This window comes from Miscanthus floridulus, chromosome 7 (genome assembly GCF_019320115.1).
Source record: "Miscanthus floridulus cultivar M001 chromosome 7, ASM1932011v1, whole genome shotgun sequence".
NCBI classification, from domain to species: domain Eukaryota; kingdom Viridiplantae; phylum Streptophyta; class Magnoliopsida; order Poales; family Poaceae; genus Miscanthus; species Miscanthus floridulus.
The window spans coordinates 77,067,969-77,078,974 of record NC_089586.1 but is presented as its reverse complement, the minus strand read 5'-3'; the positions used below and the strand labels follow the sequence as shown (position 1 = coordinate 77,078,974).

Below are 11,006 nucleotides of genomic sequence, written 5' to 3'. Positions count from 1 at the left end.
TTTGAATTCAAATTCAAATCACAAAAGTTCTTTTTGCCCCTTTTGTCTAATTCAAAATCCATGTGGAATTTGGGGTTGAGACAAAAAGCAAAGTTGAAGATTATTTTTTAAGGATCAACTTTGGTATTCAAAGTTTTTCAAGTTTACATATAAAATTTGGAGTAATTTTGAAATGATTCAAATGCTCAAATGCACCCCAAATTCAAATTTCAAAATGGAGGTAGAATTTGAAAATGTTCCTTGAAGCAAAGTTGTAGAGTTTTAAAAGTTGAGCAACTTTCATTTTTGGAGATTTTCAACTTCTTTAGAAATTTTGTGAGTAATTGGAAAAAATAGACGCAGTGGCAAATCTGTAAATACTTCAAAAATGAAGATAACTACAGGGCGCCACCGCCTCACCGTCGGCGTCCTTTCTCCGGCCTTCCAGGCACGCCTGCGACTGCCCTTGGCTTCGCGCTGGCGCGGGGAGCACGCTGCGTGTCGAGTCCGTGCGCTCCTGGCCGAGCTATAAGACCCAGACGACGCCGTTCACTTTTCTTCCTTCCCTCTGTTTTCCCGACGTCACCGTCTCAACTCCGGCGAGCTTCTCTCATCTCCTCAGCGCAAGCAAGCCCCGTAAAAGCCATGTTCCAGTTCCGCCTGCTCCTCGCGCATCCGACCGAGCTGTTGCTACCGCCTGATTTCGCTGAGAGCTCGCTGTCCACGTTCATCTTCCTCGCGGCCGGCGACCTCAACGGAAACTCCGATTCACCATGGCAAGCATCATCCGGTGAGCCGTTGCCCTTGATTGTTGACCCTATGGCTTCGTCTCGATGCTGTAGTGCTTATTCCACTCTTGCCTACTTGTTTTGCCCGCTGCAGTCGCCGGAATACCGTCGTCGACGAGGTCCACTTCGCCGTGATCCCGGTCATCATCGAAACGCGTCACCAGAGCTTCTCCGGTCTTGCTTGTTGCTTCAACGCGATCGGGGTGAGCCACTGATGCTTCCTGAACTCTCTGTTTCACCGTTACCGGTCTTGTTTCGCCGGCGTAACGCTGCCGTGTCGCCGCATCCGCCATGGCCGATGTCAGCCTTGTTCCATGTCGTAATTGACCTCCAAAAGTGCCACTAATCGATGCGCCTAGCTCTTGTAGACATGTTAGTGCTTTGATCGTCGCTGTTGGGCTCACCGTCGGTGAGATAGCGTCGGCCAGCGCCGTCGAAGCCACGGTCAATGCCCGAGGTTGGGGATGACAGGTGGGGCCGGCTGTCAGTGAGAGAGAGAGAGAATAGTGCATTTTGTTATTTTCTGATTTTGAATAGTGCTGAATCTTTGGAAATTTGTAGGAAAATTATCATAGCTCCAAAAATTCTAAAATTTTGTGTGTAGCCTCTGTACATGCTCTAGTATGGTTTAAAATTTTGAAACTTGAAATTTGAATAAATTTTTAATGTTCAAATATTCAGTCCATTAATTGATAAATGCAATTTCCATGATTTTTGTAGGCCACTGTATTATTCCAAAAATTATGAAATTTGTTTTGATACACTAATTTGTCATGAGGAAGCTTACATAAAATTTTGAGGTCATTTGGAACAAGTTCATTTTTGGGCTTATTTTCAAATTAATTCAAAAATAAATAAAAGCAAACCCTAAGTGTTTGACTAGTATTTGATCTTGTTTTGATCATGTTTTGTGACTAGTAGGGTTTCAAGATTAGTTTGGTCAAGTCACATGTGTGATCCTTGATGGTAGATTTACAAGTTGGTTTTATTGGCTTACAACTGTACCATGAAGAACAGTTGTATTCGAAGTGTTGTTATATTTCATATACCATGACGGCATCATGTTTACATTATCATCATGTTAAAGCATATATTATCATTTCGTGTAGAATCCGAGAGTGAAACGATTCTAGTTGAGCAAGTACCGGAAGAATCCCCGGTTGTCACGGGATTCGATAATTGTGGTACTGACCCGGAGCCTGAGATCGTCAACGAAGGCAAGCCTCGGTTTATGCATTAAACCATTACATTGTTTACTTTGAAAAGTTTATCACCTATGTTACCTATTGCATTAAGTTGATTTATTCAAATGTTACCTACTTGATGCATTGCCTACCTTGTTAATTATTTACCATCCTTGAAGATGATTTCATTTACAAAGGCGTAGAATGCTTAGTATGCTTTATAGTAGGCTTTCAAAGTAAAAGTTTCGATACAATCAAAGATGGCATACTGGCCAAAGAAAGAAAGAAGATAGAATGAACTAGAGACTAGTCGGGTGACTTATCTTGAATGTTGGGTAATGTTGCCGACTATGTCGCTTAAAGGCCACTCATTGTAGATCTTCTGAATGAGACACTTTGTAGTACTGGTCACATACTCCGATAAGCCTACTTCGGCTAATCTGATACTAAGACGAATGCCCACGCACTGGGAGTGGAGAGATGGCGGGAGTAGCGTGTACCCTCGTGGCTAGAATGTGGTCGGATTTGAGGTGTGCTGTGCTCTCGGGTGGCATGGAGACAGCTTAGTATGGGAGGATCCGATAGCGAGGTTGATATATGCAAGATTATGTTCTACATATGTCGTGTGATAAGGAATCCCCAGCTGGGACTTGAATCAATTCAAATTGCCGGTGCTCCACGGATATGGAGACTCGATTCATTACAGAAGCAATGCATGACTGGTGAATTACTAAAATATGAGAAAAGAATGGAATGAGAAGGAATGGAATATGGGAAATATACATTTAGTTGAGATAATAAACTAAAAGAAATTAGGGGTAAAACTTGAAAATAGAATGAAGAATAGTAAGCTTTTGGCAAAGAACTTTTGAATCTTACTACATCCTTACCTTGCCCCAAATCCCTGCATCTCTAAAGTCTTACACCCCGTTACGTTGGGTTAGTCTTGTTGAGTACCTTTGTACTCAGGGTTTGTTAACCTTTGCTGCAGGTGAGTCGCATGCGCAAGCTTGTTTTGGTCCCTGCTGCATGTCTGTGTTTGAAGTCAATGACGATGAGGAGTGATGAATGGCCTTTGGACAAGACACTAGTTTGTATGATAAATAAAGTTAATGTAATATTATCCCGCTACTATGGTTGTATGACACTTATGGTATTGTCAGTTTGAAAACAACTGGTTTGTAAACTATGTTATCTTAAGACTTCCGTTATCTTTTACTCTGATGTATATATGTGAATAAACTGTTGTAATCTGCAATGTTTGTGATCGGGATCCTGTTTGAAAAGAGAATCGTGGATGATTCGGGTTTCTCGAGGACACCCGACAGACCTGTTGAGTTGTTGGGAACTCGTGTACGCTATCAAAGGTCTGTTGAGACAACGATAGGTGCATGTGGGCCCAATTCCTTAGGAGGTTCTGCCACATCCACCTCCAGCTGGCTGCTTATACAAGGGATGCGTTGCTCGCCTCCCCACCACTCCACTGAGCTCGTCATCCCGCACCTCTGCTCTTCACCGCTATCCCGAGCCCCTTGCTACTCATCTCCCTCCCCCTCTATTCTTACACAGAGACAGCTGAGCCTCGTCAATCTCCAATGCCCGGCCATCTCCTCCCGATTCCTTCGACGGTGTGCCTCCCTAGACCCTCCTCCACCTTCCCCAAGCAGTGCCTTGTCTCCTCCTTGCCTATGCCAAGCTCTCCTGAGCTCCTGCTATGCATCCATGGCGGACGGAAGCAGCGGACGACGAAAGCTCCGTGCTCCAGTCCGTGGTCTCTCTCTCCCTCTGCTATTCTCTCCTTTTGCGGCTGGGCGGTGTCGGCGGGTGCTGCGGACGTGTTCGCCAGAGACGACAACCTTGCCCTCGATGCCGTCGCGCTCACTAGAGATGATGAACTCGCCCCGACGCAGTTCAAGGATACGCACGAGGCTGCGGCGCGTAAAGTTACGCGGACGAGGGGGGTTTTTTCCAACTCCTAAAATATTAGGAGATTGTATTAGAAATTGTTGGAGATGGATTTTTGTGGATCTTTCTAAAAAGGATTAGGAGAATGTTTAGGAAACTCTTGGAGATGCTCTTAGTACAAAAATGAGAATTAGTTCCGAGTGAATTTTTTCTAAAATATTTCTCTTTATGCGTTTGGCAATGATTCTAGTTATTCTATGCAAACGCACTTACAGTGACTTTACCGTAATCATTTTTTTTTTATTTTGCGTCAATATACCAACTACCCAAAAGAACACCAAAGGCAAGGTACGAATATGTCTTTTCTCACTAATCAATCACTGCAGATAGCCCCAAATGTACTTTCACTACCAGAATTCTCAAATTTGCCAAGTGTTTTTTTACCGAGTGTATTTCTTTAGGCACTCGACGAACAGGTTCTTTGTCGAGTGTAAAAAAAACACTAAAAAAACACTCGACAAAGATGGGGTTTGCCGAATGTCAAAATAAAAACACTCGACAAAAATAAAGTTTGCTGAGTGTAAAAAAAACACTCGGCAAATAAATAAAATATTTTTTTCTGAAAAAGAAGGAGAAGACAAAAATAAAATAAAAAATTTTGCCGAGTGCTTAGATCTAGAACACTCGGCAAATAAATAAAAAATTTTCTGAAAAAGAATGAGACAAAAAAATAAAATAAAAAATACTTTGCCGAGTGCACAGATCTAGGACACTCGGCAAACAAAAAAATATGTTCTTTAACCCCTAGCGCAGGAATCGAATCCACACTGCCCATCCCGCCTCGCTCTCTGCGCCGCTCGTTGTAGTGTCCGTGCTATCCTCCACCACGTCTCGTGTGCCATGCATGTTGGATCTGCCCCGGATCACTGACGTGGACCTCTTGGACGGCGGGATCGAAGGCCACCATGAGTTATTTCCACCGCCAATTCATTTGTGTTTCTCTACTGAGAATGACATGTGGGCCCAACATGATGTCATCTCCAGCAGAAATATCTCCCTCCGTCTCCCTCAATGCATCTCTCTCGTCTCCCTCTCCCGCATCTCTCGTCGCATCTCTCTCACCCGAGACCGCATCTCTCCGGCCGTCCCCCTCCTCCAGCTGGCCTCCTCCACCCCCACCTCTGGCTTGTCCTCTCCACCTCCAACCCCACCTCTAGCCGGCCCCCTTCACCTCCACCTCCGGCGGCGCTCTTCACCAACACCTCCACATCCGCCTCTAAGGAGACGGCGGCCGGTGGTGGCAGCTCGGGCGTGGCGGGTGGTGGCGTGGTGGTGGTGGGTGGCGGTGGCGTGGTGGTGATGGCATGGTGGTGGTGGGCGGCGCTGGCGTGGCGGGTGGTGGCGTGGTGGTGGTGACTCGTGGCGGCGGCCGTGAAGCCGGGGAGCGGAGGTGAGATGGAGGGCGTGAAGCTGGGCTGCGGCGTAGGGGAAGGGCGCCGCTGAGGAGACCGACGGCGGCCGGCGGAGACCGGCCGGTGGTGGTTTTTTTTTGGCCGGTGGTGGCTTTTTTTATTTTTTTTGGCCGATGGTGGCTTTTTTTATTTTTCAGAAAAAAAATATTTGCCGAGTGTATTTTGGGCACTCGGCAAAGTCTTTGCCGAGTGTTTGACAAAAAAACACTCGGCAAACTAGCGTTTGCCGTTAAAGGGTTTGCCGAGTGTCGTTTGCTGAGTGAAACACTCGGCAAACCCTTTGCCGAGTGTTTTTAGGGCTTCGCCGAGTGCCCCTGGCACTCGGCAAATATCCTGTATCCGGTAGTGGATGTGTGTGATTTAAAAAATATTTAAAAACATACGAATTTTGTCCTCGTTGTAACTCATTTTAGTGCACTGTTTGTTTTGAAAATGTTGAAATGGTGACATGCTTACTATCTTTTGTTTCGAAGTACCATCTTGTGAGTTTGTGACAGCCTTGGATAATGCTGGATGAGAAACCATACAACTTGATTTTCTGTTGTTTCTACAAATTATACCATGCAATTGGGATTTGTGGTTATAAACACTATTGAACTAACCTGGTATGACACTAAGCGATTCAAAGCTTGATGATTGATGGAGTTTTTTACCCCAACAATGTTGTTCGTATTACGCACATAAAATCAAAAGGGTAGCACATGTGACACAAATTTATATTGGTTCAGCTACGTGGTACCCTACATCTAGTTTGAAGTGCTTGAGTTACAAGGGGTTGTTGACTATTCTAATGGGTACCGATCGAGAGCTCCCTACTCCCTCTTATATACTCTAGGGGATAGGATTACATAGTCCAGTTCGGCTTACCTTATAATCCGCACTATTCAGCTTGTTTTTTCAGCCGAAATAATATTTTTTTCTCACAACGATTCAACCAGAACAGTGTTTTCAGTCAATTCAGCCAAGTTTCAGCAAGCCGAATGGGGCCATAGATGGCGACCATTTTACATATATGTTTCCTAGATAGTTATAGGGAATAATAACAGAATGACTATCATATCTCGATGAAATCGGCGTCCAAGTTCCCTACATTGGGTTGCTTGATCGCTACGTCTGATGTCGTACGCTAGCTCGAAGTAGAATCTATTGATTCTCAACATGAAGATTTCTAATGGGATAAATCAAACAAGCATATGGAGTGACTCATGTGTGGTATTTGAATGGTCTACATTATATTGTGAATTTTTAGATAAACTCCTTAAGAAGTGGGAGGGCCTAGTATATGGTGATTCTCTTTTGCTAGGTCCAACGCTAAAAAACCTACTTTCTTATGACTATATGGTTTATTCAAAGATGAAATTTCATGCTATAGCCACAGTATTTCTGCCTTTATTTCCATCCAGGCTTTGCAACATTTCAAAAAACACTGCAATTATATGTATCTACCGTTGATACAATGACACAATCAGTGCTGGCCCTAGGGGGGCAGGAGGTGCGATGGCCGAGGGCCCAGACGGGATGGGGGCCCAAGCCCAAGTATATAAGACCCCATACCCTTTAGCTATAGTCCATTAGAATTTAGAATTAATGAGAAGGTGCAGCAGCCAGTAGGCCAGCAGCCCATTAGCGTCAGCCTCTTTCTTTTCAGGAGGCGAGGACCGAGCCGTAGCCCCGCACAGTGATCACGACTTCCGCAGCCCCGCATAGCGATTGCGACTAGACTTCCGCAAACGACAAGACGACGAGATGTAGCTAAAAGGTCCTAATGGCTAGAGGGGGGTGAATAGCCTATTAAAAAAATCTACAACAACACTTAACAAACCGGTTAGATAATTATGAGACGAAACGAGTATTGCGCTAGCCTACAAAAAATGCAAGCCACCTACCACAATTCTAGTTTATGTAGTTTCTATCCACACAATAACTATATCACTACACTAAATTAGTGTGCTCTCGAAAGCTAACTAAAGAGCCACACTAACCAAACTAACAAGCTCTCACAACTAGCTATACTAAAGAGCTTGACAACTAGTTTGTGGTAATGTAAAGAGAGTGAACAAGATGGTTATACCACCGTGTTGAGGAAGGAGTCAATCAATCATAAGAATGAATAACAATGAATACCAAATGATGACACAATGATTTTTTACCGAGGTTCACCTGCTTGCCGGCAAGCTAATCCTCATTATGGCGATTCACTCACTTGGAGGTTCACGCGCTAATTGGCATCACACGTCAAACCCTCAATAGGGTGCCACACAACCAACATAAGATGAGGATCACACAAGCCACGAGGAATCCATTAGAGTACCTTTTGGCTCTCCACCGTGAAAAGGTCAAGAACCCCTCACCATCACCACGATCGGAGCTAGAGACAATCATCAATCTCTGCTCGACGATCCTCGCTACTTCAAGCCATCTAGGTGGTGGCAACCACCAAGAGTAACAAGCAAATCTCATAGCAAAACACGCTCCGGTCATATTGACCAGACGCTGCACCCTAGCGCCCGGTCGTGCGATGCACGCCACGTGTCCCCTCTCTTCAAATATTGAGTGCTCGATCCCAACGGTCAAGTGATGACCGGACACAGTAGTTCAAAGTGACCGGACGCTGAGCCCCAGCGTCCGGTCGTTTCCAGTAAGCATCCAGAGATGACTTTTCGTGACCAGACGCGTCCGGTCAAGCTCAACTGGACTCACCCAACGTCCAGTCACATGGTGACTCTTCTGTGCGCTGCCACATCAGTAGGACCGGATGTAGCCCTCTAGCATCTAATCACTAAGTGACCCAATGTCCGATCGAAGATCGACGCCAGCGTCTTTACTGTATTATTGACTGGACGCACCGGTCCCACTGAGACCAGTGTCCGGTCACTTCGTGACCAGCGTGACTAACTCCTTTCCAACTCTATCTTCTTCACCCTTGCTCAAATGTGCCAACCACAAAGTGTATCACCTTGTGCACATGCGTTAGCATATTTTCACAAACATTTTCAAGGGTGTTAGCACTCCACTAGATCCTAAATGCATATGCAATGATTTAGAGCATCTAGTGGCACTTTGACAACCGCATTTTGATACGAGTTTCACCCCTCTTAATAGTACGACTATCGATCCTAAATGTGATCACACTCACTAAGTGTCTCGATTACCAAAACAAAATGGCTCCTACCATTTATACCTTTGTCTTGAGCCTTTTATTTTTCTCTTTCTTCTTTTCAAGTCATGGTCTTCATTTGCTTCATCACTTGGAATGTGCTACCTATCTCATGATCACTTGATAAACTAGGTTAGCACTTAGGGTTTCATCAATTCACCAAAACCAAACTAGAGCTTTCAACAGCGTCGATCGGGCGATCACCACACGACAAGGCACCCGAGGTAGGGCTCGACGAGGATGACAAGTCGACGACATCTGAATATCTGATCATGGTTATTGCCTTCTGCCCTTTTTGTGATTTGTGAATCTTAGTTCTAAATCAGTTCATGTCCAAATTATCTAGGCCCTAGGTTTTTTTTTCCTTGTTCAATTTTTGTCTAGTACTTTGTACTCATATAGTCATGTTTTTCTTGTAATTTAGGTCAGGTGTAAGAATTTTAAAATGTTACCTAAGAAACATTTGTCAGGGGCTGCGAAAAGAAAACAGAAAAGACCAGAAGAACAGTTTGTTAAGTCACAACAAGGTGCTTTAGATAAGTTTTTTTAGCTTCAAGTAGTGTTGTGCGTGATGACAACCCTATAGATGCACCTGATAATCAAGAAGAAGAGCAACAATAAGTTAATGATAATTTAAGTGAACAAGTTGATGCTATAGAGAATGAAAATTTATAGCCTTCCTCTCAACTTGAAAATTCAATTGATGATGTGCAACCTTCTATTCATGATGTCTTTGATCCCAAAACTTGGGATAATCTTAATAATAAGGGTAGAGATATTTTGATTGAAAAAGGACCAGTGAGAGAATTGAATCTTGAGTTCCCTATAGATGCTCACAATAGACGTTTTTCATATGCTTACTACTCCAGAAAGTTAAGCAATGGTGAGGTGGTTGATAGAAAATAGTTGGTTTACTCTAAACATGTGGACAAAGTTTTTTGTTTTGCTGCAAATTGTTCAAATCAAATTAGAACAAAAGTTTGGTAGCACATGATGGATTGAGGGACTGAAAACATCTTAGTTTAAGACTCAAGGAACATGAGAATAGTGTTGAGCATATAAGAAACATGAATACTTAGGCTAAGGTTGAGCAAAGATAAAACAATTGATGATGATTTGCAACGATAAATTGCAAAGGAGAGAGAGCGTTGGAGACAAGTTTTAGTAATAATCGTTTCTGTTGTCAAGTTTCTTGCTAAACATAATTTGGCTTTCCGAGGGCAAAATGCGAAACTATATCAAGCTAACAATGGTAACTTTCTGGGCACAGTTGAAATGATGGGTGAATTTGATCCTGTGATGCAAGACCATATTAGGCGGATTCAAAATAGTGAGATTCATCACCATTACCTTGGGCATAAAATTCAGAATGAGATGATTTCTCTTCTTGCAGATTATGTAAACACAAACTATATTAAAGATCATTAAGGATGCCAAGTATTTTTCTGTGATTTTAGATTGTACTCCAGATGTGAGCCATGAAGAACAAATGACTCTAATTATTAGGTGTGTGAATATATCGGGGAATGTTCCAAGGGTAGAGGAGTTCTTCCTAGAGTTTTTGAAGGTTGATGACACATCGGGATTGGGTCTTTTTAATGAATTAAAGAGTGCATTGGCCTCTCTTGGTTTGAATATTGATGATGTGAGGTGATGAGGATGTCACTCCTTCGGATGTACCCACTGATCCTCCAATCGTCATGCAAGGTCCAATGACCCAAGCTTGAATGCGTCAACTCAATTTAGAGGTGAGCTCGTTCTTAAGCGATTCTTTTCATACTTTTGAGAATAGACTACTACCTAATAATGTTATCTTGCCTAGAAACATTGGAGAGGGTCATGAGGGACTTAGTGGAAGAGGTGGAGGCATTGATGACCAGCAAGGATGTTCAACAAAAACCAGAGGCCCGGTCCAACATGATTTCGAGTCTGCCTCGGCCTCCAGAACCAGTCTGCCTTAAACTAGTCACCCAGGACACATCTGGACTCCATTTTTGACGATCCACATATGGTTAAAAAGCTAATTTGATAAGTAACCAATATAAGTGGTCTCAAGTCAAAAGGCCTTTAGAGTCAATGGTAATCGTCAAAACAAGTTAGTGTCCAGAATCTATCAGGGTGCTACGACACCGTCTTTTGGTCCGTTGGACCCTGTATCGTGTTTGGGACCATTAGGGGGCATGTCCAGGGTAGATGACGACCCAAAGACATTTATAATCATACGCCACCGTCGTCATTAGGTTTTGGGTTTTGCTTAGATTAATCTGTCAAGAACAGTTTCGTCGTTCATCGGTTTGTGAGACCCCAACTTTGTGAGATTAATCATTCATCTGCAATTTGGTTGTTTTCTTTCTTGTTTTTGCTTGTGTTCTTCGTTGCACAGGCATGGATTAGCCTTCTTAGCAAGGTCAACTATATCCGTGTCTCAGTTGATAACCAGAGGAGTTGTGGTGCTAAGATTGCAGGGTTCGATCTTTCGATCTGAAGCCGGATCGGTGTGTCATTCTTTGTCACAACGATA

The 11,006-nt window shown here is 43.6% G+C and overlaps 1 pseudogene; it reads left to right on the top strand.

Annotated features, from left to right (window-relative positions):
- Window positions 1-624: 624 nt before the first annotated feature.
- On the top strand, window positions 625-10,139 carry LOC136465684 (uncharacterized; annotated as a pseudogene).
- Window positions 10,140-11,006: the final 867 nt, after the last annotated feature.